General features: G+C 64.0%; 7 non-coding genes across 7 annotated transcripts; all 7 read left to right on the top strand.

Annotated features, from left to right (window-relative positions):
• Positions 1-2,906: 2,906 nt before the first annotated feature.
• On the top strand, positions 2,907-3,025 carry LOC142868088 (5S ribosomal RNA). The gene has a single exon (XR_012917224.1). It is a non-coding gene; the product is annotated as a 5S ribosomal RNA (ribosomal RNA).
• Positions 3,026-6,475: 3,450 nt separating this feature from the next.
• On the top strand, positions 6,476-6,594 carry LOC142868099 (5S ribosomal RNA). Its single transcript, XR_012917225.1, has one exon. It is a non-coding gene; the product is annotated as a 5S ribosomal RNA (ribosomal RNA).
• A 3,447-nt stretch (positions 6,595-10,041) lies between these two features.
• On the top strand, positions 10,042-10,160 carry LOC142868111 (5S ribosomal RNA). The gene has a single exon (XR_012917226.1). It is a non-coding gene; the product is annotated as a 5S ribosomal RNA (ribosomal RNA).
• Positions 10,161-13,606: 3,446 nt separating this feature from the next.
• On the top strand, positions 13,607-13,725 carry LOC142868118 (5S ribosomal RNA). The gene has a single exon (XR_012917227.1). It is a non-coding gene; the product is annotated as a 5S ribosomal RNA (ribosomal RNA).
• A 3,447-nt stretch (positions 13,726-17,172) lies between these two features.
• On the top strand, positions 17,173-17,291 carry LOC142868119 (5S ribosomal RNA). The gene has a single exon (XR_012917228.1). It is a non-coding gene; the product is annotated as a 5S ribosomal RNA (ribosomal RNA).
• Positions 17,292-20,731: 3,440 nt separating this feature from the next.
• Positions 20,732-20,850, top strand: LOC142868120 (5S ribosomal RNA). Its single transcript, XR_012917229.1, has one exon. It is a non-coding gene; the product is annotated as a 5S ribosomal RNA (ribosomal RNA).
• Positions 20,851-24,295: 3,445 nt separating this feature from the next.
• LOC142868121 (5S ribosomal RNA) lies at positions 24,296-24,414 on the top strand. Its single transcript, XR_012917230.1, has one exon. It is a non-coding gene; the product is annotated as a 5S ribosomal RNA (ribosomal RNA).
• The last annotated feature ends 2,628 nt before the right edge of the window (positions 24,415-27,042 follow it).

Consider the following 27,042-nt stretch of genomic DNA (forward strand, 5'->3'; position numbering starts at 1 on the left):
TTCAGGTGACATGTGTTGCCCGTGCCCCCCTCCCCCCTGTGTTCTTATTCATATACCTCTCATGTTGCTCCAGCGTATTGTGGGGGTACCAATGTTAGGGTCGGGTGCGTTGCCCTCTCCAAGCCTCCCCCCTCGGGTCAGAACTTCAAGTGCGGCCCATCCCCCAGTGGGTGCGCACCCACCCCATTCCTAATGGAGGTGTATGCCCCTCCCCTCCCCCCACCCGCCCGACACCCACCCGATGAAGGTGATTCCTCTCCGTCCACTTAGGTGTCCATCCGTTCGTACCAATTTGCTGGTGAGCGCGCTCACGTGGTGCTCGTGTGTCCGTTCTTGGGATACCTGGCTTACTGGAACGGGTTCCAGCTCTGGCCAGGAGAACACGAGAGGTGCCCTCTCACCGCTGCTCCTCACAGCCGAATGGCACTCCGTGGTGTCCACGCGCCACATTTTATTGATGCACTCCTGGATGGATGGGCACTCGGGTCGCTTCCACGTCTTTGCGATTGTGAATTGTGCCCTAACTGTCACCCTAACCCTTACCCAGCCCGTCTCCTCTGCCCCTGCCTGACGCACTCCTCCCCGGCCAGGCCCGTCACTGTCCTGGGCCCCCGCCTGACCGGCTCCTCCCCGCCCGGCCTGTCACCGTCCTCTGCCCCTGCCTGACATGCTCCTTCCCGCCCGGCCTCTCACCGTCCTCGGCCCCTGCCTGACCGGCTCCTCCGTCGCCTGGGCCTTCCAAGGGCTTGGTGTGGACGCTGCTTCCAGGAAGCCCTCCAGAAACCCGGCAGCAGGGTGGCCGCAGCAGTCTCCAGCAGCCGTCCCTAAGTCGCGTGAGTGCGGGGGACGTGCCCCCGCTGTGCCGCGGGGGCCCAGCCTGGTGTCTTCCCTGAGGCCCTGCGGCTGCCGGCTGGGCTGCCGCTCCCCGCAAGGGGAGAGCCGCGGAGGTGGGGACCGCCTCCTGATGGGGACGTACACGCAGCTCTCCACGTCGGATTCCGGGGCTCTCTGTCCTGCCCGAAGGCCCAGCTGGCCTGCGGGTCCTTAGAGTGGCGAAAACATCCGAAAGCTGAGATTGAGGGTCCGGTGGGTGTCTGCACTTTTGTGCTGGGCTCCCCAGGGAGGCCCGGGGGCTGGCTGGACAATGTGGTCTGCTGGGCGGGGGGGGGGTTGGAGGAGCAACTGATGCCCTTTGCACTTTGGGTAGCAAGAGTCTGAGGTGTCTCTGAGCCCTGTGCCATGTCGCGGGGGGGGGGGGGGGGGGGCCGGGGGGGAGGAGGAGGAGGAGGAGGAGGTGGGAAGGGCCGGGGCCTGCAGTCCTGTTCCCGGGGTGGCACGGCAAGTGGCTTCTTCCACAGGCTGCTTGGCCTGGGCTCCCTGCACCTGGGCCTTTGGAGGACTGGCCCCGTGCTTGCCAACACTTCCTGCAGGGACCCAGAGCTGGGAGGTTGCACCTCTCAGCCCTGGGTCGGGCAGAGCCCCAGCGGGCCATGCCCACAGCCTCTCTCAGCACCGGTCCCCCAGAAGGCTCCTTTGGGACCAGGATTCTCTTGCGGTGACTCTTTAAGGTCTGGCCCCTGGATGGAGGGGCACCAGGAGTAGAGGAGCAGGAAGGGGAAGGGGGTGGCCATGCGAGGGGACACTTTGAGGCCAAGTCCCAGCTTCAGCCTGATCCTCCTGGGAACCCCGCTCTGAGACAAGGAGCCGGGCTTCGCATTCCCACAGCACCCAGTCCTGGGCTGAGGACACCTGGGGCGTTGGGAACTCCCTGGCTTCTCCTTGGCTTAACATCTGGAGCTGCTTGTGAATCGCGCCGCCACACACCCCCGAGTGCAGGTGTCTTCCGCACAGACTGCGGGCCTCGCTCTTCTGAATGCCGCTAGCTCGCCACCCACCCACGGGTGAACCTGGTCAGGGTGCTTTCTCTAAGGGGCAGACTCTTTTCCGGGCGGGCTACCGGTGTCTCTGTTTGCTCCTTTCTTTCTTCCATTTCGGGAAAGTCTTCCTTGCTGGGTGTGGAAATCTCCTATGCCTTCCCTCGCCTATTCTGTCAGCTTTCAAATTCTCTTTCAGTTGCCACCCTCACAGATGGATTAGGAAACTCTTTCCGGTGCACTCATTAGTGAAATGACCTCAAGGAAGCTGGAATCCAATATCTAATGGCCGATTTTTAGCGAGTCCACACGCCAGGGTGGTCGGGGTCCAATGCAGCCCCGGCCAGGCCCAGGCCCCTTGGACTGGGCCACAGGAGGACACAGAGGAGGGTCCCGGCCCCCACGAAGCGGTGCCCGCAGTTCTCCACGGGCTTGGGCGTTTTCCAGAGGAAGGAGATGGAGGGGACTGATTTCTTCAGCGCCCCACAAACCACGCCACCCCACCCCACCCATGGGACACATCCCCAGAGGGAGACGCCCCATACACTGGCTGTGCCCCAGCCCTGGCCCGGGGGAATAGGCGGCAGCCCACCCACAGGGCGGGGGGGGGGCGCAGCTGAAAGGGGTTGTGGGGGAGGGCGGCCCCTGGCTGGGGTCAAAGGGCGAGCGACCCGCGCGCGCGTGCGCAGTCAGCGGCGGCGACGCGCTGGGGGTGGGCAGCGGGTAGGTGAAGGAGGCCGGGCGAGGAGACGAGGGGGGCTGGGAGGGCTCCACCTTGGCGAGTCCAGCCGTGGAGGCGCATCTTGTGTGAGTGTGAGTGAGTGTGAGTGTGTGTGTGTGTGTATAGAGAGACAGCCCCCCGCCCCGCCCCGCCCCGCCCCGCCCATCACCCCCGTCCCTGGGAGCCCGCGGGACCCGGCCGGCGAACTCAACAGGCCCGGCCCGGCCCGGCGCGGGGCCTGGGGCGGGAGGCGGCGGGAAAGCGCAGAGAGGCTCGGCTTCTTGAGCGGGGCAGGGGCGCCCTCCGCCGCCGTCTAGGGCCACACCACCCTGAACGCCCCCGATCTCGTCTGGTCTCGGAAGCTAAGCAGGGTCGGGCCTGGTTAGTACTTGGATGGGAGACCGCCTGGGAATACCGGGTGCCACAGGCTGCTGCTTTTTATTTATTTTTTTTTTGCCTCTTGTTCTGTCCCCTTTCTGGGAGCGCGGCGGCGGCCCGGGGTGGGGGTGACCCCAACCCTCAGCGCCCGCAGCGGTGCCTGGCGCCCCAGCCCGCACCGTGGGGCCTCCTCTTGTCCCAAGCCGCGACACCGCCGCCACGCGGCAGCATGCGTGGCATCTGGACTGTCAGGTCTCAGACCAAAGGTCTGCTCTGTGGGAACCGACACGCTGGAGGAAACCTTGAGAGTCTGAGAGGGGAGGGAGTTCCAGAAGAAGGCCAGGATGTCATTTTGAGGGAGTATGTGACCAGAACTCGTCCCGTTGCTTTTGGGGTTCTATGGGCTACACGCAGGAATCTTTGGTGGTGGCACCTGATGTTGGGGGATCCGGAGTCACACCCAGACCTGCTCCACAGGCCTCCTTTTACTTTTCTCTTCGGATTCATGATTTTTAAAAAGTGTCTCTTACCTCTATTATTGCATTTTCTTTTCTCTCTCTTTTCAAGCAGATGATGGGAGTACAAGTATTCAGGTGACATGTGTTGCCCGTGCCCCCCTCCCCCCTGTGTTCTTATTCATATACCTCTCATGTTGCTCCAGCGTATTGTGGGGGTACCAATGTTAGGGTCGGGTGCGTTGCCCTCTCCAAGCCTCCCCCCTCGGGTCAGAGCTTCAAGTGCGCCCATCCCCCAGTGGGTGCGCACCCACCCCATTCCTAATGGAGGTGTATGCCCCTCCCCTCCCCCCACCCGCCCGACACCCACCCGATGAAGGTGATTCCTCTCCGTCCACTTAGGTGTCCATCCGTTCGTACCAATTTGCTGGTGAGCGCGCTCACGTGGTGCTCGTGTGTCCGTTCTTGGGATACCTGGCTTACTGGAACGGGTTCCAGCTCTGGCCAGGAGAACACGAGAGGTGCCCTCTCACCGCTGCTCCTCACAGCCGAATGGCACTCCGTGGTGTCCACGCGCCACATTTTATTGATGCACTCCTGGATGGATGGGCACTCGGGTCGCTTCCACGTCTTTGCGATTGTGAATTGTGCCCTAACTGTCACCCTAACCCTTACCCAGCCCGTCTCCTCTGCCCCTGCCTGACGCACTCCTCCCCGGCCAGGCCCGTCACTGTCCTGGGCCCCCGCCTGACCGGCTCCTCCCCGCCCGGCCTGTCACCGTCCTCTGCCCCTGCCTGACATGCTCCTTCCCGCCCGGCCTCTCACCGTCCTCGGCCCCTGCCTGACCGGCTCCTCCATCGCCTGGGCCTTCCAAGGGCTTGGTGTGGACGCTGCTTCCAGGAAGCCCTCCAGAAACCCGGCAGCAGGGTGGCCGCAGCAGTCTCCAGCAGCCGTCCCTAAGTCGCGTGAGTGCGGGGGACGTGCCCCCTCTGTGCCGCGGGGGCCCAGCCTGGTGTCTTCCCTGAGGCCCTGCGGCTGCCGGCTGGGCGGCTGGGCTGCCGCTCCCCGCAAGGGGAGAGCCGCGGAGGTGGGGACCGCCTCCTGATGGGGACGTACACGCAGCTCTCCACGTCGGATTCCGGGGCTCTCTGTCCTGCCCGAAGGCCCAGCTGGCCTGCGGGTCCTTAGAGTGGCGAAAACATCCGAAAGCTGAGATTGAGGGTCCGGTGGGTGTCTGCACTTTTGTGCTGGGCACCCCAGGGAGGCCCGGGGGCTGGCTGGACAATGTGGTCTGCTGGGCGGGGGGGGGGGGTTGGAGGAGCAACTGATGCCCTTTGCACTTTGGGTAGCAAGAGTCTGAGGTGTCTCTGAGCCCTGTGCCATGTCGCGGGGGGGGGGGGGGGGGCCGGGGTGGAGGAGGAGGAGGAGGAGGAGGTGGGAAGGGCCGGGGCCTGCAGTCCTGTTCCCGGGGTGGCACGGCAAGTGGCTTCTTCCACAGGCTGCTTGGCCTGGGCTCCCTGCACCTGGGCCTTTGGAGGACTGGCCCCGTGCTTGCCAACACTTCCTGCAGGGACCCAGAGCTGGGAGGTTGCACCTCTCAGCCCTGGGTCGGGCAGAGCCCCAGCGGGCCATGCCCACAGCCTCTCTCAGCACCGGTCCCCCAGAAGGCTCCTTTGGGACCAGGATTCTCTTGCGGTGACTCTTTAAGGTCTGGCCCCTGGATGGAGGGGCACCAGGAGTAGAGGAGCAGGAAGGGGAAGGGGGTGGCCATGCGAGGGGACACTTTGAGGCCAAGTCCCAGCTTCAGCCTGATCCTCCTGGGAACCCCGCTCTGAGACAAGGAGCCAGGCTTCGCATTCCCACAGCACCCAGTCCTGGGCTGAGGACACCTGGGGCGTTGGGAACTCCCTGGCTTCTCCTTGGCTTAACATCTGGAGCTGCTTGTGAATCGCGCCGCCACACACCCCCGAGTGCAGGTGTCTTCCGCACAGACTGCGGGCCTCGCTCTTCTGAATGCCGCTAGCTCGCCACCCACCCACGGGTGAACCTGGTCAGGGTGCTTTCTCTAAGGGGCAGACTCTTTTCCGGGCGGGCTACCGGTGTCTCTGTTTGCTCCTTTCTTTCTTCCATTTCGGGAAAGTCTTCCTTGCTGGGTGTGGAAATCTCCTATGCCTTCCCTCGCCTATTCTGTCAGCTTTCAAATTCTCTTTCAGTTGCCACCCTCACAGATGGATTAGGAAACTCTTTCCGGTGCACTCATTAGTGAAATGACCTCAAGGAAGCTGGAATCCAATATCTAATGGCCGATTTTTAGCGAGTCCACACGCCAGGGTGGTCGGGGTCCAATGCAGCCCCGGCCAGGCCCAGGCCCCTTGGACTGGGCCACAGGAGGACACAGAGGAGGGTCCCGGCCCCCACGAAGCGGTGCCCGCAGTTCTCCACGGGCTTGGGCGTTTTCCAGAGGAAGGAGATGGAGGGGACTGATTTCTTCAGCGCCCCACAAACCACGGCACCCCACCCCACCCATGGGACACATCCCCAGAGGGAGACGCCCCATACACTGGCTGTGCCCCAGCCCTGGCCCGGGGGAATAGGCGGCAGCCCACCCACAGGGCGGGGGGGGGGGCGCAGCTGAAAGGGGTTGTGGGGGAGGGCGGCCCCTGGCTGGGGTCAAAGGGCGAGCGACCCGCGCGCGCGTGCGCAGTCAGCGGCGGCGACGCGCTGGGGGTGGGCAGCGGGTAGGTGAAGGAGGCCGGGCGAGGAGACGAGGGGGGCTGGGAGGGCTCCACCTTGGCGAGTCCAGCCGTGGAGGCGCATCTTGTGTGAGTGTGAGTGAGTGTGAGTGTGTGTGTGTGTGTATAGAGAGACAGCCCCCCGCCCCGCCCCGCCCCGCCCCGCCCATCACCCCCGTCCCTGGGAGCCCGCGGGACCCGGCCGGCGAACTCAACAGGCCCGGCCCGGCCCGGCGCGGGGCCTGGGGCGGGAGGCGGCGGGAAAGCGCAGAGAGGCTCGGCTTCTTGAGCGGGGCAGGGGCGCCCTCCGCCGCCGTCTAGGGCCACACCACCCTGAACGCCCCCGATCTCGTCTGGTCTCGGAAGCTAAGCAGGGTCGGGCCTGGTTAGTACTTGGATGGGAGACCGCCTGGGAATACCGGGTGCCACAGGCTGCTTCTTTTTATTTATTTTTTTTTTTGCCTCTTGTTCTGTCCCCTTTCTGGGAGCGCGGCGGCGGCCCGGGGTGGGGGTGACCCCAACCCTCAGCGCCCGCAGCGGTGCCTGGCGCCCCAGCCCGCACCGTGGGGCCTCCTCTTGTCCCAAGCCGCGACACCGCCGCCACGCGGCAGCATGCGTGGCATCTGGACTGTCAGGTCTCAGACCAAAGGTCTGCTCTGTGGGAACCGACACGCTGGAGGAAACCTTGAGAGTCTGAGAGGGGAGGGAGTTCCAGAAGAAGGCCAGGATGTCATTTTGAGGGAGTATGTGACCAGAACTCGTCCCGTTGCTTTTGGGGTTCTATGGGCTACACGCAGGAATCTTTGGTGGTGGCACCTGATGTTGGGGGATCCGGAGTCACACCCAGACCTGCTCCACAGGCCTCCTTTTACTTTTCTCTTCGGATTCATGATTTTTAAAAAGTGTCTCTTACCTCTATTATTGCATTTTCTTTTCTCTCTCTTTTCAAGCAGATGATGGGAGTACAAGTATTCAGGTGACATGTGTTGCCCGTGCCCCCCTCCCCCCTGTGTTCTTATTCATATACCTCTCATGTTGCTCCAGCGTATTGTGGGGGTACCAATGTTAGGGTCGGGTGCGTTGCCCTCTCCAAGCCTCCCCCCTCGGGTCAGAGCTTCAAGTGCGCCCATCCCCCAGTGGGTGCGCACCCACCCCATTCCTAATGGAGGTGTATGCCCCTCCCCTCCCCCCACCCGCCCGACACCCACCCGATGAAGGTGATTCCTCTCCGTCCACTTAGGTGTCCATCCGTTCGTACCAATTTGCTGGTGAGCGCGCTCACGTGGTGCTCGTGTGTCCGTTCTTGGGATACCTGGCTTACTGGAACGGGTTCCAGCTCTGGCCAGGAGAACACGAGAGGTGCCCTCTCACCGCTGCTCCTCACAGCCGAATGGCACTCCGTGGTGTCCACGCGCCACATTTTATTGATGCACTCCTGGATGGATGGGCACTCGGGTCGCTTCCACGTCTTTGCGATTGTGAATTGTGCCCTAACTGTCACCCTAACCCTTACCCAGCCCGTCTCCTCTGCCCCTGCCTGACGCACTCCTCCCCGGCCAGGCCCGTCACTGTCCTGGGCCCCCGCCTGACCGGCTCCTCCCCGCCCGGCCTGTCACCGTCCTCTGCCCCTGCCTGACATGCTCCTTCCCGCCCGGCCTCTCACCGTCCTCGGCCCCTGCCTGACCGGCTCCTCCGTCGCCTGGGCCTTCCAAGGGCTTGGTGTGGACGCTGCTTCCAGGAAGCCCTCCAGAAACCCGGCAGCAGGGTGGCCGCAGCAGTCTCCAGCAGCCGTCCCTAAGTCGCGTGAGTGCGGGGGACGTGCCCCCGCTGTGCCGCGGGGGCCCAGCCTGGTGTCTTCCCTGAGGCCCTGCGGCTGCCGGCTGGGCGGCTGGGCTGCCGCTCCCCGCAAGGGGAGAGCCGCGGAGGTGGGGACCGCCTCCTGATGGGGACGTACACGCAGCTCTCCACGTCGGATTCCGGGGCTCTCTGTCCTGCCCGAAGGCCCAGCTGGCCTGCGGGTCCTTAGAGTGGCGAAAACATCCGAAAGCTGAGATTGAGGGTCCGGTGGGTGTCTGCACTTTTGTGCTGGGCACCCCAGGGAGGCCCGGGGGCTGGCTGGACAATGTGGTCTGCTGGGCGGGGGGGGGGTTGGAGGAGCAACTGATGCCCTTTGCACTTTGGGTAGCAAGAGTCTGAGGTGTCTCTGAGCCCTGTGCCATGTCGCGGGGGGGGGGGGGGGGCCGGGGGGGAGGAGGAGGAGGAGGAGGAGGTGGGAAGGGCCGGGGCCTGCAGTCCTGTTCCCGGGGTGGCACGGCAAGTGGCTTCTTCCACAGGCTGCTTGGCCTGGGCTCCCTGCACCTGGGCCTTTGGAGGACTGGCCCCGTGCTTGCCAACACTTCCTGCAGGGACCCAGAGCTGGGAGGTTGCACCTCTCAGCCCTGGGTCGGGCAGAGCCCCAGCGGGCCATGCCCACAGCCTCTCTCAGCACCGGTCCCCCAGAAGGCTCCTTTGGGACCAGGATTCTCTTGCGGTGACTCTTTAAGGTCTGGCCCCTGGATGGAGGGGCACCAGGAGTAGAGGAGCAGGAAGGGGAAGGGGGTGGCCATGCGAGGGGACACTTTGAGGCCAAGTCCCAGCTTCAGCCTGATCCTCCTGGGAACCCCGCTCTGAGACAAGGAGCCGGGCTTCGCATTCCCACAGCACCCAGTCCTGGGCTGAGGACACCTGGGGCGTTGGGAACTCCCTGGCTTCTCCTTGGCTTAACATCTGGAGCTGCTTGTGAATCGCGCCGCCACACACCCCCGAGTGCAGGTGTCTTCCGCACAGACTGCGGGCCTCGCTCTTCTGAATGCCGCTAGCTCGCCACCCACCCACGGGTGAACCTGGTCAGGGTGCTTTCTCTAAGGGGCAGACTCTTTTCCGGGCGGGCTACCGGTGTCTCTGTTTGCTCCTTTCTTTCTTCCATTTCGGGAAAGTCTTCCTTGCTGGGTGTGGAAATCTCCTATGCCTTCCCTCGCCTATTCTGTCAGCTTTCAAATTCTCTTTCAGTTGCCACCCTCACAGATGGATTAGGAAACTCTTTCCGGTGCACTCATTAGTGAAATGACCTCAAGGAAGCTGGAATCCAATATCTAATGGCCGATTTTTAGCGAGTCCACACGCCAGGGTGGTCGGGGTCCAATGCAGCCCCGGCCAGGCCCAGGCCCCTTGGACTGGGCCACAGGAGGACACAGAGGAGGGTCCCGGCCCCCACGAAGCGGTGCCCGCAGTTCTCCACGGGCTTGGGCGTTTTCCAGAGGAAGGAGATGGAGGGGACTGATTTCTTCAGCGCCCCACAAACCACGCCACCCCACCCCACCCATGGGACACATCCCCAGAGGGAGACGCCCCATACACTGGCTGTGCCCCAGCCCTGGCCCGGGGGAATAGGCGGCAGCCCACCCACAGGGCGGGGGGGGGGCGCAGCTGAAAGGGGTTGTGGGGGAGGGCGGCCCCTGGCTGGGGTCAAAGGGCGAGCGACCCGCGCGCGCGTGCGCAGTCAGCGGCGGCGACGCGCTGGGGGTGGGCAGCGGGTAGGTGAAGGAGGCCGGGCGAGGAGACGAGGGGGGCTGGGAGGGCTCCACCTTGGCGAGTCCAGCCGTGGAGGCGCATCTTGTGTGAGTGTGAGTGAGTGTGAGTGTGTGTGTGTGTGTATAGAGAGACAGCCCCCCGCCCCGCCCCGCCCCGCCCCGCCCATCACCCCCGTCCCTGGGAGCCCGCGGGACCCGGCCGGCGAACTCAACAGGCCCGGCCCGGCCCGGCGCGGGGCCTGGGGCGGGAGGCGGCGGGAAAGCGCAGAGAGGCTCGGCTTCTTGAGCGGGGCAGGGGCGCCCTCCGCCGCCGTCTAGGGCCACACCACCCTGAACGCCCCCGATCTCGTCTGGTCTCGGAAGCTAAGCAGGGTCGGGCCTGGTTAGTACTTGGATGGGAGACCGCCTGGGAATACCGGGTGCCACAGGCTGCTGCTTTTTATTTATTTTTTTTTTGCCTCTTGTTCTGTCCCCTTTCTGGGAGCGCGGCGGCGGCCCGGGGTGGGGGTGACCCCAACCCTCAGCGCCCGCAGCGGTGCCTGGCGCCCCAGCCCGCACCGTGGGGCCTCCTCTTGTCCCAAGCCGCGACACCGCCGCCACGCGGCAGCATGCGTGGCATCTGGACTGTCAGGTCTCAGACCAAAGGTCTGCTCTGTGGGAACCGACACGCTGGAGGAAACCTTGAGAGTCTGAGAGGGGAGGGAGTTCCAGAAGAAGGCCAGGATGTCATTTTGAGGGAGTATGTGACCAGAACTCGTCCCGTTGCTTTTGGGGTTCTATGGGCTACACGCAGGAATCTTTGGTGGTGGCACCTGATGTTGGGGGATCCGGAGTCACACCCAGACCTGCTCCACAGGCCTCCTTTTACTTTTCTCTTCGGATTCATGATTTTTAAAAAGTGTCTCTTACCTCTATTATTGCATTTTCTTTTCTCTCTCTTTTCAAGCAGATGATGGGAGTACAAGTATTCAGGTGACATGTGTTGCCCGTGCCCCCCTCCCCCCTGTGTTCTTATTCATATACCTCTCATGTTGCTCCAGCGTATTGTGGGGGTACCAATGTTAGGGTCGGGTGCGTTGCCCTCTCCAAGCCTCCCCCCTCGGGTCAGAGCTTCAAGTGCGCCCATCCCCCAGTGGGTGCGCACCCACCCCATTCCTAATGGAGGTGTATGCCCCTCCCCTCCCCCCACCCGCCCGACACCCACCCGATGAAGGTGATTCCTCTCCGTCCACTTAGGTGTCCATCCGTTCGTACCAATTTGCTGGTGAGCGCGCTCACGTGGTGCTCGTGTGTCCGTTCTTGGGATACCTGGCTTACTGGAACGGGTTCCAGCTCTGGCCAGGAGAACACGAGAGGTGCCCTCTCACCGCTGCTCCTCACAGCCGAATGGCACTCCGTGGTGTCCACGCGCCACATTTTATTGATGCACTCCTGGATGGATGGGCACTCGGGTCGCTTCCACGTCTTTGCGATTGTGAATTGTGCCCTAACTGTCACCCTAACCCTTACCCAGCCCGTCTCCTCTGCCCCTGCCTGACGCACTCCTCCCCGGCCAGGCCCGTCACTGTCCTGGGCCCCCGCCTGACCGGCTCCTCCCCGCCCGGCCTGTCACCGTCCTCTGCCCCTGCCTGACATGCTCCTTCCCGCCCGGCCTCTCACCGTCCTCGGCCCCTGCCTGACCGGCTCCTCCATCGCCTGGGCCTTCCAAGGGCTTGGTGTGGACGCTGCTTCCAGGAAGCCCTCCAGAAACCCGGCAGCAGGGTGGCCGCAGCAGTCTCCAGCAGCCGTCCCTAAGTCGCGTGAGTGCGGGGGACGTGCCCCCTCTGTGCCGCGGGGGCCCAGCCTGGTGTCTTCCCTGAGGCCCTGCGGCTGCCGGCTGGGCGGCTGGGCTGCCGCTCCCCGCAAGGGGAGAGCCGCGGAGGTGGGGACCGCCTCCTGATGGGGACGTACACGCAGCTCTCCACGTCGGATTCCGGGGCTCTCTGTCCTGCCCGAAGGCCCAGCTGGCCTGCGGGTCCTTAGAGTGGCGAAAACATCCGAAAGCTGAGATTGAGGGTCCGGTGGGTGTCTGCACTTTTGTGCTGGGCACCCCAGGGAGGCCCGGGGGCTGGCTGGACAATGTGGTCTGCTGGGCGGGGGGGGGGGTTGGAGGAGCAACTGATGCCCTTTGCACTTTGGGTAGCAAGAGTCTGAGGTGTCTCTGAGCCCTGTGCCATGTCGCGGGGGGGGGGGGGGCCGGGGTGGAGGAGGAGGAGGAGGAGGAGGTGGGAAGGGCCGGGGCCTGCAGTCCTGTTCCCGGGGTGGCACGGCAAGTGGCTTCTTCCACAGGCTGCTTGGCCTGGGCTCCCTGCACCTGGGCCTTTGGAGGACTGGCCCCGTGCTTGCCAACACTTCCTGCAGGGACCCAGAGCTGGGAGGTTGCACCTCTCAGCCCTGGGTCGGGCAGAGCCCCAGCGGGCCATGCCCACAGCCTCTCTCAGCACCGGTCCCCCAGAAGGCTCCTTTGGGACCAGGATTCTCTTGCGGTGACTCTTTAAGGTCTGGCCCCTGGATGGAGGGGCACCAGGAGTAGAGGAGCAGGAAGGGGAAGGGGGTGGCCATGCGAGGGGACACTTTGAGGCCAAGTCCCAGCTTCAGCCTGATCCTCCTGGGAACCCCGCTCTGAGACAAGGAGCCAGGCTTCGCATTCCCACAGCACCCAGTCCTGGGCTGAGGACACCTGGGGCGTTGGGAACTCCCTGGCTTCTCCTTGGCTTAACATCTGGAGCTGCTTGTGAATCGCGCCGCCACACACCCCCGAGTGCAGGTGTCTTCCGCACAGACTGCGGGCCTCGCTCTTCTGAATGCCGCTAGCTCGCCACCCACCCACGGGTGAACCTGGTCAGGGTGCTTTCTCTAAGGGGCAGACTCTTTTCCGGGCGGGCTACCGGTGTCTCTGTTTGCTCCTTTCTTTCTTCCATTTCGGGAAAGTCTTCCTTGCTGGGTGTGGAAATCTCCTATGCCTTCCCTCGCCTATTCTGTCAGCTTTCAAATTCTCTTTCAGTTGCCACCCTCACAGATGGATTAGGAAACTCTTTCCGGTGCACTCATTAGTGAAATGACCTCAAGGAAGCTGGAATCCAATATCTAATGGCCGATTTTTAGCGAGTCCACACGCCAGGGTGGTCGGGGTCCAATGCAGCCCCGGCCAGGCCCAGGCCCCTTGGACTGGGCCACAGGAGGACACAGAGGAGGGTCCCGGCCCCCACGAAGCGGTGCCCGCAGTTCTCCACGGGCTTGGGCGTTTTCCAGAGGAAGGAGATGGAGGGGACTGATTTCTTCAGCGCCCCACAAACCACGGCACCCCACCCCACCCATGGGACACATCCCCAGAGGGAGACGCCCCATACACTGGCTGTGCCCCAGCCCTGGCCCGGGGGAATAGGCGGCAGCCCACCCACAGGGCGGGGGGGGGGGCGCAGCTGAAAGGGGTTGTGGGGGAGGGCGGCCCCTGGCTGGGGTCAAAGGGCGAGCGACCCGCGCGCGCGTGCGCAGTCAGCGGCGGCGACGCGCTGGGGGTGGGCAGCGGGTAGGTGAAGGAGGCCGGGCGAGGAGACGAGGGGGGCTGGGAGGGCTCCACCTTGGCGAGTCCAGCCGTGGAGGCGCATCTTGTGTGAGTGTGAGTGAGTGTGAGTGTGTGTGTGTGTGTATAGAGAGACAGCCCCCCGCCCCGCCCCGCCCCGCCCCGCCCATCACCCCCGTCCCTGGGAGCCCGCGGGACCCGGCCGGCGAACTCAACAGGCCCGGCCCGGCCCGGCGCGGGGCCTGGGGCGGGAGGCGGCGGGAAAGCGCAGAGAGGCTCGGCTTCTTGAGCGGGGCAGGGGCGCCCTCCGCCGCCGTCTAGGGCCACACCACCCTGAACGCCCCCGATCTCGTCTGGTCTCGGAAGCTAAGCAGGGTCGGGCCTGGTTAGTACTTGGATGGGAGACCGCCTGGGAATACCGGGTGCCACAGGCTGCTTCTTTTTATTTATTTTTTTTTTTTGCCTCTTGTTCTGTCCCTTTCTGGGAGCGCGGCGGCGGCCCGGGGTGGGGGTGACCCCAACCCTCAGCGCCCGCAGCGGTGCCTGGCGCCCCAGCCCGCACCGTGGGGCCTCCTCTTGTCCCAAGCCGCGACACCGCCGCCACGCGGCAGCATGCGTGGCATCTGGACTGTCAGGTCTCAGACCAAAGGTCTGCTCTGTGGGAACCGACACGCTGGAGGAAACCTTGAGAGTCTGAGAGGGGAGGGAGTTCCAGAAGAAGGCCAGGATGTCATTTTGAGGGAGTATGTGACCAGAACTCGTCCCGTTGCTTTTGGGGTTCTATGGGCTACACGCAGGAATCTTTGGTGGTGGCACCTGATGTTGGGGGATCCGGAGTCACACCCAGACCTGCTCCACAGGCCTCCTTTTACTTTTCTCTTCGGATTCATGATTTTTAAAAAGTGTCTCTTACCTCTATTATTGCATTTTCTTTTCTCTCTCTTTTCAAGCAGATGATGGGAGTACAAGTATTCAGGTGACATGTGTTGCCCGTGCCCCCCTCCCCCCTGTGTTCTTATTCATATACCTCTCATGTTGCTCCAGCGTATTGTGGGGGTACCAATGTTAGGGTCGGGTGCGTTGCCCTCTCCAAGCCTCCCCCCTCGGGTCAGAGCTTCAAGTGCGCCCATCCCCCAGTGGGTGCGCACCCACCCCATTCCTAATGGAGGTGTATGCCCCTCCCCTCCCCCCACCCGCCCGACACCCACCCGATGAAGGTGATTCCTCTCCGTCCACTTAGGTGTCCATCCGTTCGTACCAATTTGCTGGTGAGCGCGCTCACGTGGTGCTCGTGTGTCCGTTCTTGGGATACCTGGCTTACTGGAACGGGTTCCAGCTCTGGCCAGGAGAACACGAGAGGTGCCCTCTCACCGCTGCTCCTCACAGCCGAATGGCACTCCGTGGTGTCCACGCGCCACATTTTATTGATGCACTCCTGGATGGATGGGCACTCGGGTCGCTTCCACGTCTTTGCGATTGTGAATTGTGCCCTAACTGTCACCCTAACCCTTACCCAGCCCGTCTCCTCTGCCCCTGCCTGACGCACTCCTCCCCGGCCAGGCCCGTCACTGTCCTGGGCCCCCGCCTGACCGGCTCCTCCCCGCCCGGCCTGTCACCGTCCTCTGCCCCTGCCTGACATGCTCCTTCCCGCCCGGCCTCTCACCGTCCTCGGCCCCTGCCTGACCGGCTCCTCCGTCGCCTGGGCCTTCCAAGGGCTTGGTGTGGACGCTGCTTCCAGGAAGCCCTCCAGAAACCCGGCAGCAGGGTGGCCGCAGCAGTCTCCAGCAGCCGTCCCTAAGTCGCGTGAGTGCGGGGGACGTGCCCCCGCTGTGCCGCGGGGGCCCAGCCTGGTGTCTTCCCTGAGGCCCTGCGGCTGCCGGCTGGGCGGCTGGGCTGCCGCTCCCCGCAAGGGGAGAGCCGCGGAGGTGGGGACCGCCTCCTGATGGGGACGTACACGCAGCTCTCCACGTCGGATTCCGGGGCTCTCTGTCCTGCCCGAAGGCCCAGCTGGCCTGCGGGTCCTTAGAGTGGCGAAAACATCCGAAAGCTGAGATTGAGGGTCCGGTGGGTGTCTGCACTTTTGTGCTGGGCACCCCAGGGAGGCCCGGGGGCTGGCTGGACAATGTGGTCTGCTGGGCGGGGGGGGGGTTGGAGGAGCAACTGATGCCCTTTGCACTTTGGGTAGCAAGAGTCTGAGGTGTCTCTGAGCCCTGTGCCATGTCGCGGGGGGGGGGGGGGGCCGGGGGGGAGGAGGAGGAGGAGGAGGAGGTGGGAAGGGCCGGGGCCTGCAGTCCTGTTCCCGGGGTGGCACGGCAAGTGGCTTCTTCCACAGGCTGCTTGGCCTGGGCTCCCTGCACCTGGGCCTTTGGAGGACTGGCCCCGTGCTTGCCAACACTTCCTGCAGGGACCCAGAGCTGGGAGGTTGCACCTCTCAGCCCTGGGTCGGGCAGAGCCCCAGCGGGCCATGCCCACAGCCTCTCTCAGCACCGGTCCCCCAGAAGGCTCCTTTGGGACCAGGATTCTCTTGCGGTGACTCTTTAAGGTCTGGCCCCTGGATGGAGGGGCACCAGGAGTAGAGGAGCAGGAAGGGGAAGGGGGTGGCCATGCGAGGGGACACTTTGAGGCCAAGTCCCAGCTTCAGCCTGATCCTCCTGGGAACCCCGCTCTGAGACAAGGAGCCGGGCTTCGCATTCCCACAGCACCCAGTCCTGGGCTGAGGACACCTGGGGCGTTGGGAACTCCCTGGCTTCTCCTTGGCTTAACATCTGGAGCTGCTTGTGAATCGCGCCGCCACACACCCCCGAGTGCAGGTGTCTTCCGCACAGACTGCGGGCCTCGCTCTTCTGAATGCCGCTAGCTCGCCACCCACCCACGGGTGAACCTGGTCAGGGTGCTTTCTCTAAGGGGCAGACTCTTTTCCGGGCGGGCTACCGGTGTCTCTGTTTGCTCCTTTCTTTCTTCCATTTCGGGAAAGTCTTCCTTGCTGGGTGTGGAAATCTCCTATGCCTTCCCTCGCCTATTCTGTCAGCTTTCAAATTCTCTTTCAGTTGCCACCCTCACAGATGGATTAGGAAACTCTTTCCGGTGCACTCATTAGTGAAATGACCTCAAGGAAGCTGGAATCCAATATCTAATGGCCGATTTTTAGCGAGTCCACACGCCAGGGTGGTCGGGGTCCAATGCAGCCCCGGCCAGGCCCAGGCCCCTTGGACTGGGCCACAGGAGGACACAGAGGAGGGTCCCGGCCCCCACGAAGCGGTGCCCGCAGTTCTCCACGGGCTTGGGCGTTTTCCAGAGGAAGGAGATGGAGGGGACTGATTTCTTCAGCGCCCCACAAACCACGGCACCCCACCCCACCCATGGGACACATCCCCAGAGGGAGACGCCCCATACACTGGCTGTGCCCCAGCCCTGGCCCGGGGGAATAGGCGGCAGCCCACCCACAGGGCGGGGGGGGGGGCGCAGCTGAAAGGGGTTGTGGGGGAGGGCGGCCCCTGGCTGGGGTCAAAGGGCGAGCGACCCGCGCGCGCGTGCGCAGTCAGCGGCGGCGACGCGCTGGGGGTGGGCAGCGGGTAGGTGAAGGAGGCCGGGCGAGGAGACGAGGGGGGCTGGGAGGGCTCCACCTTGGCGAGTCCAGCCGTGGAGGCGCATCTTGTGTGAGTGTGAGTGAGTGTGAGTGTGTGTGTGTGTGTATAGAGAGACAGCCCCCCGCCCCGCCCCGCCCCGCCCCGCCCATCACCCCCGTCCCTGGGAGCCCGCGGGACCCGGCCAGCGAACTCAACAGGCCCGGCCCGGCCCGGCGCGGGGCCTGGGGCGGGAGGCGGCGGGAAAGCGCAGAGAGGCTCGGCTTCTTGAGCGGGGCAGGGGCGCCCTCCGCCGCCGTCTAGGGCCACACCACCCTGAACGCCCCCGATCTCGTCTGGTCTCGGAAGCTAAGCAGGGTCGGGCCTGGTTAGTACTTGGATGGGAGACCGCCTGGGAATACCGGGTGCCACAGGCTGCTTCTTTTTATTTATTTTTTTTTTTGCCTCTTGTTCTGTCCCCTTTCTGGGAGCGCGGCGGCGGCCCGGGGTGGGGGTGACCCCAACCCTCAGCGCCCGCAGCGGTGCCTGGCGCCCCAGCCCGCACCGTGGGGCCTCCTCTTGTCCCAAGCCGCGACACCGCCGCCACGCGGCAGCATGCGTGGCATCTGGACTGTCAGGTCTCAGACCAAAGGTCTGCTCTGTGGGAACCGACACGCTGGAGGAAACCTTGAGAGTCTGAGAGGGGAGGGAGTTCCAGAAGAAGGCCAGGATGTCATTTTGAGGGAGTATGTGACCAGAACTCGTCCCGTTGCTTTTGGGGTTCTATGGGCTACACGCAGGAATCTTTGGTGGTGGCACCTGATGTTGGGGGATCCGGAGTCACACCCAGACCTGCTCCACAGGCCTCCTTTTACTTTTCTCTTCGGATTCATGATTTTTAAAAAGTGTCTCTTACCTCTATTATTGCATTTTCTTTTCTCTCTCTTTTCAAGCAGATGATGGGAGTACAAGTATTCAGGTGACATGTGTTGCCCGTGCCCCCCTCCCCCCTGTGTTCTTATTCATATACCTCTCATGTTGCTCCAGCGTATTGTGGGGGTACCAATGTTAGGGTCGGGTGCGTTGCCCTCTCCAAGCCTCCCCCCTCGGGTCAGAGCTTCAAGTGCGCCCATCCCCCAGTGGGTGCGCACCCACCCCATTCCTAATGGAGGTGTATGCCCCTCCCCTCCCCCCACCCGCCCGACACCCACCCGATGAAGGTGATTCCTCTCCGTCCACTTAGGTGTCCATCCGTTCGTACCAATTTGCTGGTGAGCGCGCTCACGTGGTGCTCGTGTGTCCGTTCTTGGGATACCTGGCTTACTGGAACGGGTTCCAGCTCTGGCCAGGAGAACACGAGAGGTGCCCTCTCACCGCTGCTCCTCACAGCCGAATGGCACTCCGTGGTGTCCACGCGCCACATTTTATTGATGCACTCCTGGATGGATGGGCACTCGGGTCGCTTCCACGTCTTTGCGATTGTGAATTGTGCCCTAACTGTCACCCTAACCCTTACCCAGCCCGTCTCCTCTGCCCCTGCCTGACGCACTCCTCCCCGGCCAGGCCCGTCACTGTCCTGGGCCCCCGCCTGACCGGCTCCTCCCCGCCCGGCCTGTCACCGTCCTCTGCCCCTGCCTGACATGCTCCTTCCCGCCCGGCCTCTCACCGTCCTCGGCCCCTGCCTGACCGGCTCCTCCGTCGCCTGGGCCTTCCAAGGGCTTGGTGTGGACGCTGCTTCCAGGAAGCCCTCCAGAAACCCGGCAGCAGGGTGGCCGCAGCAGTCTCCAGCAGCCGTCCCTAAGTCGCGTGAGTGCGGGGGACGTGCCCCCGCTGTGCCGCGGGGGCCCAGCCTGGTGTCTTCCCTGAGGCCCTGCGGCTGCCGGCTGGGCTGCCGCTCCCCGCAAGGGGAGAGCCGCGGAGGTGGGGACCGCCTCCTGATGGGGACGTACACGCAGCTCTCCACGTCGGATTCCGGGGCTCTCTGTCCTGCCCGAAGGCCCAGCTGGCCTGCGGGTCCTTAGAGTGGCGAAAACATCCGAAAGCTGAGATTGAGGGTCCGGTGGGTGTCTGCACTTTTGTGCTGGGCACCCCAGGGAGGCCCGGGGGCTGGCTGGACAATGTGGTCTGCTGGGCGGGGGGGGGGTTGGAGGAGCAACTGATGCCCTTTGCACTTTGGGTAGCAAGAGTCTGAGGTGTCTCTGAGCCCTGTGCCATGTCGCGGGGGGGGGGGGGGGGGCCGGGGGGGAGGAGGAGGAGGAGGAGGAGGTGGGAAGGGCCGGGGCCTGCAGTCCTGTTCCCGGGGTGGCACGGCAAGTGGCTTCTTCCACAGGCTGCTTGGCCTGGGCTCCCTGCACCTGGGCCTTTGGAGGACTGGCCCCGTGCTTGCCAACACTTCCTGCAGGGACCCAGAGCTGGGAGGTTGCACCTCTCAGCCCTGGGTCGGGCAGAGCCCCAGCGGGCCATGCCCACAGCCTCTCTCAGCACCGGTCCCCCAGAAGGCTCCTTTGGGACCAGGATTCTCTTGCGGTGACTCTTTAAGGTCTGGCCCCTGGATGGAGGGGCACCAGGAGTAGAGGAGCAGGAAGGGGAAGGGGGTGGCCATGCGAGGGGACACTTTGAGGCCAAGTCCCAGCTTCAGCCTGATCCTCCTGGGAACCCCGCTCTGAGACAAGGAGCCGGGCTTCGCATTCCCACAGCACCCAGTCCTGGGCTGAGGACACCTGGGGCGTTGGGAACTCCCTGGCTTCTCCTTGGCTTAACATCTGGAGCTGCTTGTGAATCGCGCCGCCACACACCCCCGAGTGCAGGTGTCTTCCGCACAGACTGCGGGCCTCGCTCTTCTGAATGCCGCTAGCTCGCCACCCACCCACGGGTGAACCTGGTCAGGGTGCTTTCTCTAAGGGGCAGACTCTTTTCCGGGCGGGCTACCGGTGTCTCTGTTTGCTCCTTTCTTTCTTCCATTTCGGGAAAGTCTTCCTTGCTGGGTGTGGAAATCTCCTATGCCTTCCCTCGCCTATTCTGTCAGCTTTCAAATTCTCTTTCAGTTGCCACCCTCACAGATGGATTAGGAAACTCTTTCCGGTGCACTCATTAGTGAAATGACCTCAAGGAAGCTGGAATCCAATATCTAATGGCCGATTTTTAGCGAGTCCACACGCCAGGGTGGTCGGGGTCCAATGCAGCCCCGGCCAGGCCCAGGCCCCTTGGACTGGGCCACAGGAGGACACAGAGGAGGGTCCCGGCCCCCACGAAGCGGTGCCCGCAGTTCTCCACGGGCTTGGGCGTTTTCCAGAGGAAGGAGATGGAGGGGACTGATTTCTTCAGCGCCCCACAAACCACGCCACCCCACCCCACCCATGGGACACATCCCCAGAGGGAGACGCCCCATACACTGGCTGTGCCCCAGCCCTGGCCCGGGGGAATAGGCGGCAGCCCACCCACAGGGCGGGGGGGGGGCGCAGCTGAAAGGGGTTGTGGGGGAGGGCGGCCCCTGGCTGGGGTCAAAGGGCGAGCGACCCGCGCGCGCGTGCGCAGTCAGCGGCGGCGACGCGCTGGGGGTGGGCAGCGGGTAGGTGAAGGAGGCCGGGCGAGGAGACGAGGGGGGCTGGGAGGGCTCCACCTTGGCGAGTCCAGCCGTGGAGGCGCATCTTGTGTGAGTGTGAGTGAGTGTGAGTGTGTGTGTGTGTGTATAGAGAGACAGCCCCCCGCCCCGCCCCGCCCCGCCCCGCCCATCACCCCCGTCCCTGGGAGCCCGCGGGACCCGGCCGGCGAACTCAACAGGCCCGGCCCGGCCCGGCGCGGGGCCTGGGGCGGGAGGCGGCGGGAAAGCGCAGAGAGGCTCGGCTTCTTGAGCGGGGCAGGGGCGCCCTCCGCCGCCGTCTAGGGCCACACCACCCTGAACGCCCCCGATCTCGTCTGGTCTCGGAAGCTAAGCAGGGTCGGGCCTGGTTAGTACTTGGATGGGAGACCGCCTGGGAATACCGGGTGCCACAGGCTGCTGCTTTTTATTTATTTTTTTTTTGCCTCTTGTTCTGTCCCCTTTCTGGGAGCGCGGCGGCGGCCCGGGGTGGGGGTGACCCCAACCCTCAGCGCCCGCAGCGGTGCCTGGCGCCCCAGCCCGCACCGTGGGGCCTCCTCTTGTCCCAAGCCGCGACACCGCCGCCACGCGGCAGCATGCGTGGCATCTGGACTGTCAGGTCTCAGACCAAAGGTCTGCTCTGTGGGAACCGACACGCTGGAGGAAACCTTGAGAGTCTGAGAGGGGAGGGAGTTCCAGAAGAAGGCCAGGATGTCATTTTGAGGGAGTATGTGACCAGAACTCGTCCCGTTGCTTTTGGGGTTCTATGGGCTACACGCAGGAATCTTTGGTGGTGGCACCTGATGTTGGGGGATCCGGAGTCACACCCAGACCTGCTCCACAGGCCTCCTTTTACTTTTCTCTTCGGATTCATGATTTTTAAAAAGTGTCTCTTACCTCTATTATTGCATTTTCTTTTCTCTCTCTTTTCAAGCAGATGATGGGAGTACAAGTATTCAGGTGACATGTGTTGCCCGTGCCCCCCTCCCCCCTGTGTTCTTATTCATATACCTCTCATGTTGCTCCAGCGTATTGTGGGGGTACCAATGTTAGGGTCGGGTGCGTTGCCCTCTCCAAGCCTCCCCCCTCGGGTCAGAGCTTCAAGTGCGCCCATCCCCCAGTGGGTGCGCACCCACCCCATTCCTAATGGAGGTGTATGCCCCTCCCCTCCCCCCACCCGCCCGACACCCACCCGATGAAGGTGATTCCTCTCCGTCCACTTAGGTGTCCATCCGTTCGTACCAATTTGCTGGTGAGCGCGCTCACGTGGTGCTCGTGTGTCCGTTCTTGGGATACCTGGCTTACTGGAACGGGTTCCAGCTCTGGCCAGGAGAACACGAGAGGTGCCCTCTCACCGCTGCTCCTCACAGCCGAATGGCACTCCGTGGTGTCCACGCGCCACATTTTATTGATGCACTCCTGGATGGATGGGCACTCGGGTCGCTTCCACGTCTTTGCGATTGTGAATTGTGCCCTAACTGTCACCCTAACCCTTACCCAGCCCGTCTCCTCTGCCCCTGCCTGACGCACTCCTCCCCGGCCAGGCCCGTCACTGTCCTGGGCCCCCGCCTGACCGGCTCCTCCCCGCCCGGCCTGTCACCGTCCTCTGCCCCTGCCTGACATGCTCCTTCCCGCCCGGCCTCTCACCGTCCTCGGCCCCTGCCTGACCGGCTCCTCCATCGCCTGGGCCTTCCAAGGGCTTGGTGTGGACGCTGCTTCCAGGAAGCCCTCCAGAAACCCGGCAGCAGGGTGGCCGCAGCAGTCTCCAGCAGCCGTCCCTAAGTCGCGTGAGTGCGGGGGACGTGCCCCCTCTGTGCCGCGGGGGCCCAGCCTGGTGTCTTCCCTGAGGCCCTGCGGCTGCCGGCTGGGCGGCTGGGCTGCCGCTCCCCGCAAGGGGAGAGCCGCGGAGGTGGGGACCGCCTCCTGATGGGGACGTACACGCAGCTCTCCACGTCGGATTCCGGGGCTCTCTGTCCTGCCCGAAGGCCCAGCTGGCCTGCGGGTCCTTAGAGTGGCGAAAACATCCGAAAGCTGAGATTGAGGGTCCGGTGGGTGTCTGCACTTTTGTGCTGGGCACCCCAGGGAGGCCCGGGGGCTGGCTGGACAATGTGGTCTGCTGGGCGGGGGGGGGGGTTGGAGGAGCAACTGATGCCCTTTGCACTTTGGGTAGCAAGAGTCTGAGGTGTCTCTGAGCCCTGTGCCATGTCGCGGGGGGGGGGGGGCCGGGGGGGAGGAGGAGGAGGAGGAGGAGGTGGGAAGGGCCGGGGCCTGCAGTCCTGTTCCCGGGGTGGCACGGCAAGTGGCTTCTTCCACAGGCTGCTTGGCCTGGGCTCCCTGCACCTGGGCCTTTGGAGGACTGGCCCCGTGCTTGCCAATACTTCCTGCAGGGACCCAGAGCTGGGAGGTTGCACCTCTCAGCCCTGGGTCGGGCAGAGCCCCAGCGGGCCATGCCCACAGCCTCTCTCAGCACCGGTCCCCCAGAAGGCTCCTTTGGGACCAGGATTCTCTTGCGGTGACTCTTTAAGGTCTGGCCCCTGGATGGAGGGGCACCAGGAGTAGAGGAGCAGGAAGGGGAAGGGGGTGGCCATGCGAGGGGACACTTTGAGGCCAAGTCCCAGCTTCAGCCTGATCCTCCTGGGAACCCCGCTCTGAGACAAGGAGCCGGGCTTCGCATTCCCACAGCACCCAGTCCTGGGCTGAGGACACCTGGGGCGTTGGGAACTCCCTGGCTTCTCCTTGGCTTAACATCTGGAGCTGCTTGTGAATCGCGCCGCCACACACCCCCGAGTGCAGGTGTCTTCCGCACAGACTGCGGGCCTCGCTCTTCTGAATGCCGCTAGCTCGCCACCCACCCACGGGTGAACCTGGTCAGGGTGCTTTCTCTAAGGGGCAGACTCTTTTCCGGGCGGGCTACCGGTGTCTCTGTTTGCTCCTTTCTTTCTTCCATTTCGGGAAAGTCTTCCTTGCTGGGTGTGGAAATCTCCTATGCCTTCCCTCGCCTATTCTGTCAGCTTTCAAATTCTCTTTCAGTTGCCACCCTCACAGATGGATTAGGAAACTCTTTCCGGTGCACTCATTAGTGAAATGACCTCAAGGAAGCTGGAATCCAATATCTAATGGCCGATTTTTAGCGAGTCCACACGCCAGGGTGGTCGGGGTCCAATGCAGCCCCGGCCAGGCCCAGGCCCCTTGGACTGGGCCACAGGAGGACACAGAGGAGGGTCCCGGCCCCCACGAAGCGGTGCCCGCAGTTCTCCACGGGCTTGGGCGTTTTCCAGAGGAAGGAGATGGAGGGGACTGATTTCTTCAGCGCCCCACAAACCACGGCACCCCACCCCACCCATGGGACACATCCCCAGAGGGAGACGCCCCATACACTGGCTGTGCCCCAGCCCTGGCCCGGGGGAATAGGCGGCAGCCCACCCACAGGGCGGGGGGGGGGGCGCAGCTGAAAGGGGTTGTGGGGGAGGGCGGCCCCTGGCTGGGGTCAAAGGGCGAGCGACCCGCGCGCGCGTGCGCAGTCAGCGGCGGCGACGCGCTGGGGGTGGGCAGCGGGTAGGTGAAGGAGGCCGGGCGAGGAGACGAGGGGGGCTGGGAGGGCTCCACCTTGGCGAGTCCAGCCGTGGAGGCGCATCTTGTGTGAGTGTGAGTGAGTGTGAGTGTGTGTGTGTGTGTATAGAGAGACAGCCCCCCGCCCCGCCCCGCCCCGCCCCGCCCATCACCCCCGTCCCTGGGAGCCCGCGGGACCCGGCCGGCGAACTCAACAGGCCCGGCCCGGCCCGGCGCGGGGCCTGGGGCGGGAGGCGGCGGGAAAGCGCAGAGAGGCTCGGCTTCTTGAGCGGGGCAGGGGCGCCCTCCGCCGCCGTCTAGGGCCACACCACCCTGAACGCCCCCGATCTCGTCTGGTCTCGGAAGCTAAGCAGGGTCGGGCCTGGTTAGTACTTGGATGGGAGACCGCCTGGGAATACCGGGTGCCACAGGCTGCTTCTTTTTATTTATTTTTTTTTTTGCCTCTTGTTCTGTCCCCTTTCTGGGAGCGCGGCGGCGGCCCGGGGTGGGGGTGACCCCAACCCTCAGCGCCCGCAGCGGTGCCTGGCGCCCCAGCCCGCACCGTGGGGCCTCCTCTTGTCCCAAGCCGCGACACCGCCGCCACGCGGCAGCATGCGTGGCATCTGGACTGTCAGGTCTCAGACCAAAGGTCTGCTCTGTGGGAACCGACACGCTGGAGGAAACCTTGAGAGTCTGAGAGGGGAGGGAGTTCCAGAAGAAGGCCAGGATGTCATTTTGAGGGAGTATGTGACCAGAACTCGTCCCGTTGCTTTTGGGGTTCTATGGGCTACACGCAGGAATCTTTGGTGGTGGCACCTGATGTTGGGGGATCCGGAGTCACACCCAGACCTGCTCCACAGGCCTCCTTTTACTTTTCTCTTCGGATTCATGATTTTTAAAAAGTGTCTCTTACCTCTATTATTGCATTTTCTTTTCTCTCTCTTTTCAAGCAGATGATGGGAGTACAAGTATTCAGGTGACATGTGTTGCCCGTGCCCCCCTCCCCCCTGTGTTCTTATTCATATACCTCTCATGTTGCTCCAGCGTATTGTGGGGGTACCAATGTTAGGGTCGGGTGCGTTGCCCTCTCCAAGCCTCCCCCCTCGGGTCAGAGCTTCAAGTGCGCCCATCCCCCAGTGGGTGCGCACCCACCCCATTCCTAATGGAGGTGTATGCCCCTCCCCTCCCCCCACCCGCCCGACACCCACCCGATGAAGGTGATTCCTCTCCGTCCACTTAGGTGTCCATCCGTTCGTACCAATTTGCTGGTGAGCGCGCTCACGTGGTGCTCGTGTGTCCGTTCTTGGGATACCTGGCTTACTGGAACGGGTTCCAGCTCTGGCCAGGAGAACACGAGAGGTGCCCTCTCACCGCTGCTCCTCACAGCCGAATGGCACTCCGTGGTGTCCACGCGCCACATTTTATTGATGCACTCCTGGATGGATGGGCACTCGGGTCGCTTCCACGTCTTTGCGATTGTGAATTGTGCCCTAACTGTCACCCTAACCCTTACCCAGCCCGTCTCCTCTGCCCCTGCCTGACGCACTCCTCCCCGGCCAGGCCCGTCACTGTCCTGGGCCCCCGCCTGACCGGCTCCTCCCCGCCCGGCCTGTCACCGTCCTCTGCCCCTGCCTGACATGCTCCTTCCCGCCCGGCCTCTCACCGTCCTCGGCCCCTGCCTGACCGGCTCCTCCGTCACCTGGGCCTTCCAAGGGCTTGGTGTGGACGCTGCTTCCAGGAAGCCCTCCAGAAACCCGGCAGCAGGGTGGCCGCAGCAGTCTCCAGCAGCCGTCCCTAAGTCGCGTGAGTGCGGGGGACGTGCCCCCGCTGTGCCGCGGGGGCCCAGCCTGGTGTCTTCCCTGAGGCCCTGCGGCTGCCGGCTGGGCTGCCGCTCCCCGCAAGGGGAGAGCCGCGGAGGTGGGGACCGCCTCCTGATGGGGACGTACACGCAGCTCTCCACGTCGGATTCCGGGGCTCTCTGTCCTGCCCGAAGGCCCAGCTGGCCTGCGGGTCCTTAGAGTGGCGAAAACATCCGAAAGCTGAGATTGAGGGTCCGGTGGGTGTCTGCACTTTTGTGCTGGGCACCCCAGGGAGGCCCGGGGGCTGGCTGGACAATGTGGTCTGCTGGGCGGGGGGGGGGGTTGGAGGAGCAACTGATGCCCTTTGCACTTTGGGTAGCAAGAGTCTGAGGTGTCTCTGAGCCCTGTGCCATGTCGCGGGGGGGGGGGGGGGGCGGGGGGGAGGAGGAGGAGGAGGAGGAGGTGGGAAGGGCCGGGGCCTGCAGTCCTGTTCCCGGGGTGGCACGGCAAGTGGCTTCTTCCACAGGCTGCTTGGCCTGGGCTCCCTGCACCTGGGCCTTTGGAGGACTGGCCCCGTGCTTGCCAACACTTCCTGCAGGGACCCAGAGCTGGGAGGTTGCACCTCTCAGCCCTGGGTCGGGCAGAGCCCCAGCGGGCCATGCCCACAGCCTCTCTCAGCACCGGTCCCCCAGAAGGCTCCTTTGGGACCAGGATTCTCTTGCGGTGACTCTTTAAGGTCTGGCCCCTGGATGGAGGGGCACCAGGAGTAGAGGAGCAGGAAGGGGAAGGGGGTGGCCATGCGAGGGGACACTTTGAGGCCAAGTCCCAGCTTCAGCCTGATCCTCCTGGGAACCCCGCTCTGAGACAAGGAGCCAGGCTTCGCATTCCCACAGCACCCAGTCCTGGGCTGAGGACACCTGGGGCGTTGGGAACTCCCTGGCTTCTCCTTGGCTTAACATCTGGAGCTGCTTGTGAATCGCGCCGCCACACACCCCCGAGTGCAGGTGTCTTCCGCACAGACTGCGGGCCTCGCTCTTCTGAATGCCGCTAGCTCGCCACCCACCCACGGGTGAACCTGGTCAGGGTGCTTTCTCTAAGGGGCAGACTCTTTTCCGGGCGGGCTACCGGTGTCTCTGTTTGCTCCTTTCTTTCTTCCATTTCGGGAAAGTCTTCCTTGCTGGGTGTGGAAATCTCCTATGCCTTCCCTCGCCTATTCTGTCAGCTTTCAAATTCTCTTTCAGTTGCCACCCTCACAGATGGATT

This window comes from Microcebus murinus, unplaced genomic scaffold (assembly GCF_040939455.1).
Source record: "Microcebus murinus isolate Inina unplaced genomic scaffold, M.murinus_Inina_mat1.0 scaf026_hap2_Mmur4.0, whole genome shotgun sequence".
Lineage (NCBI taxonomy): Eukaryota > Metazoa > Chordata > Mammalia > Primates > Cheirogaleidae > Microcebus > Microcebus murinus.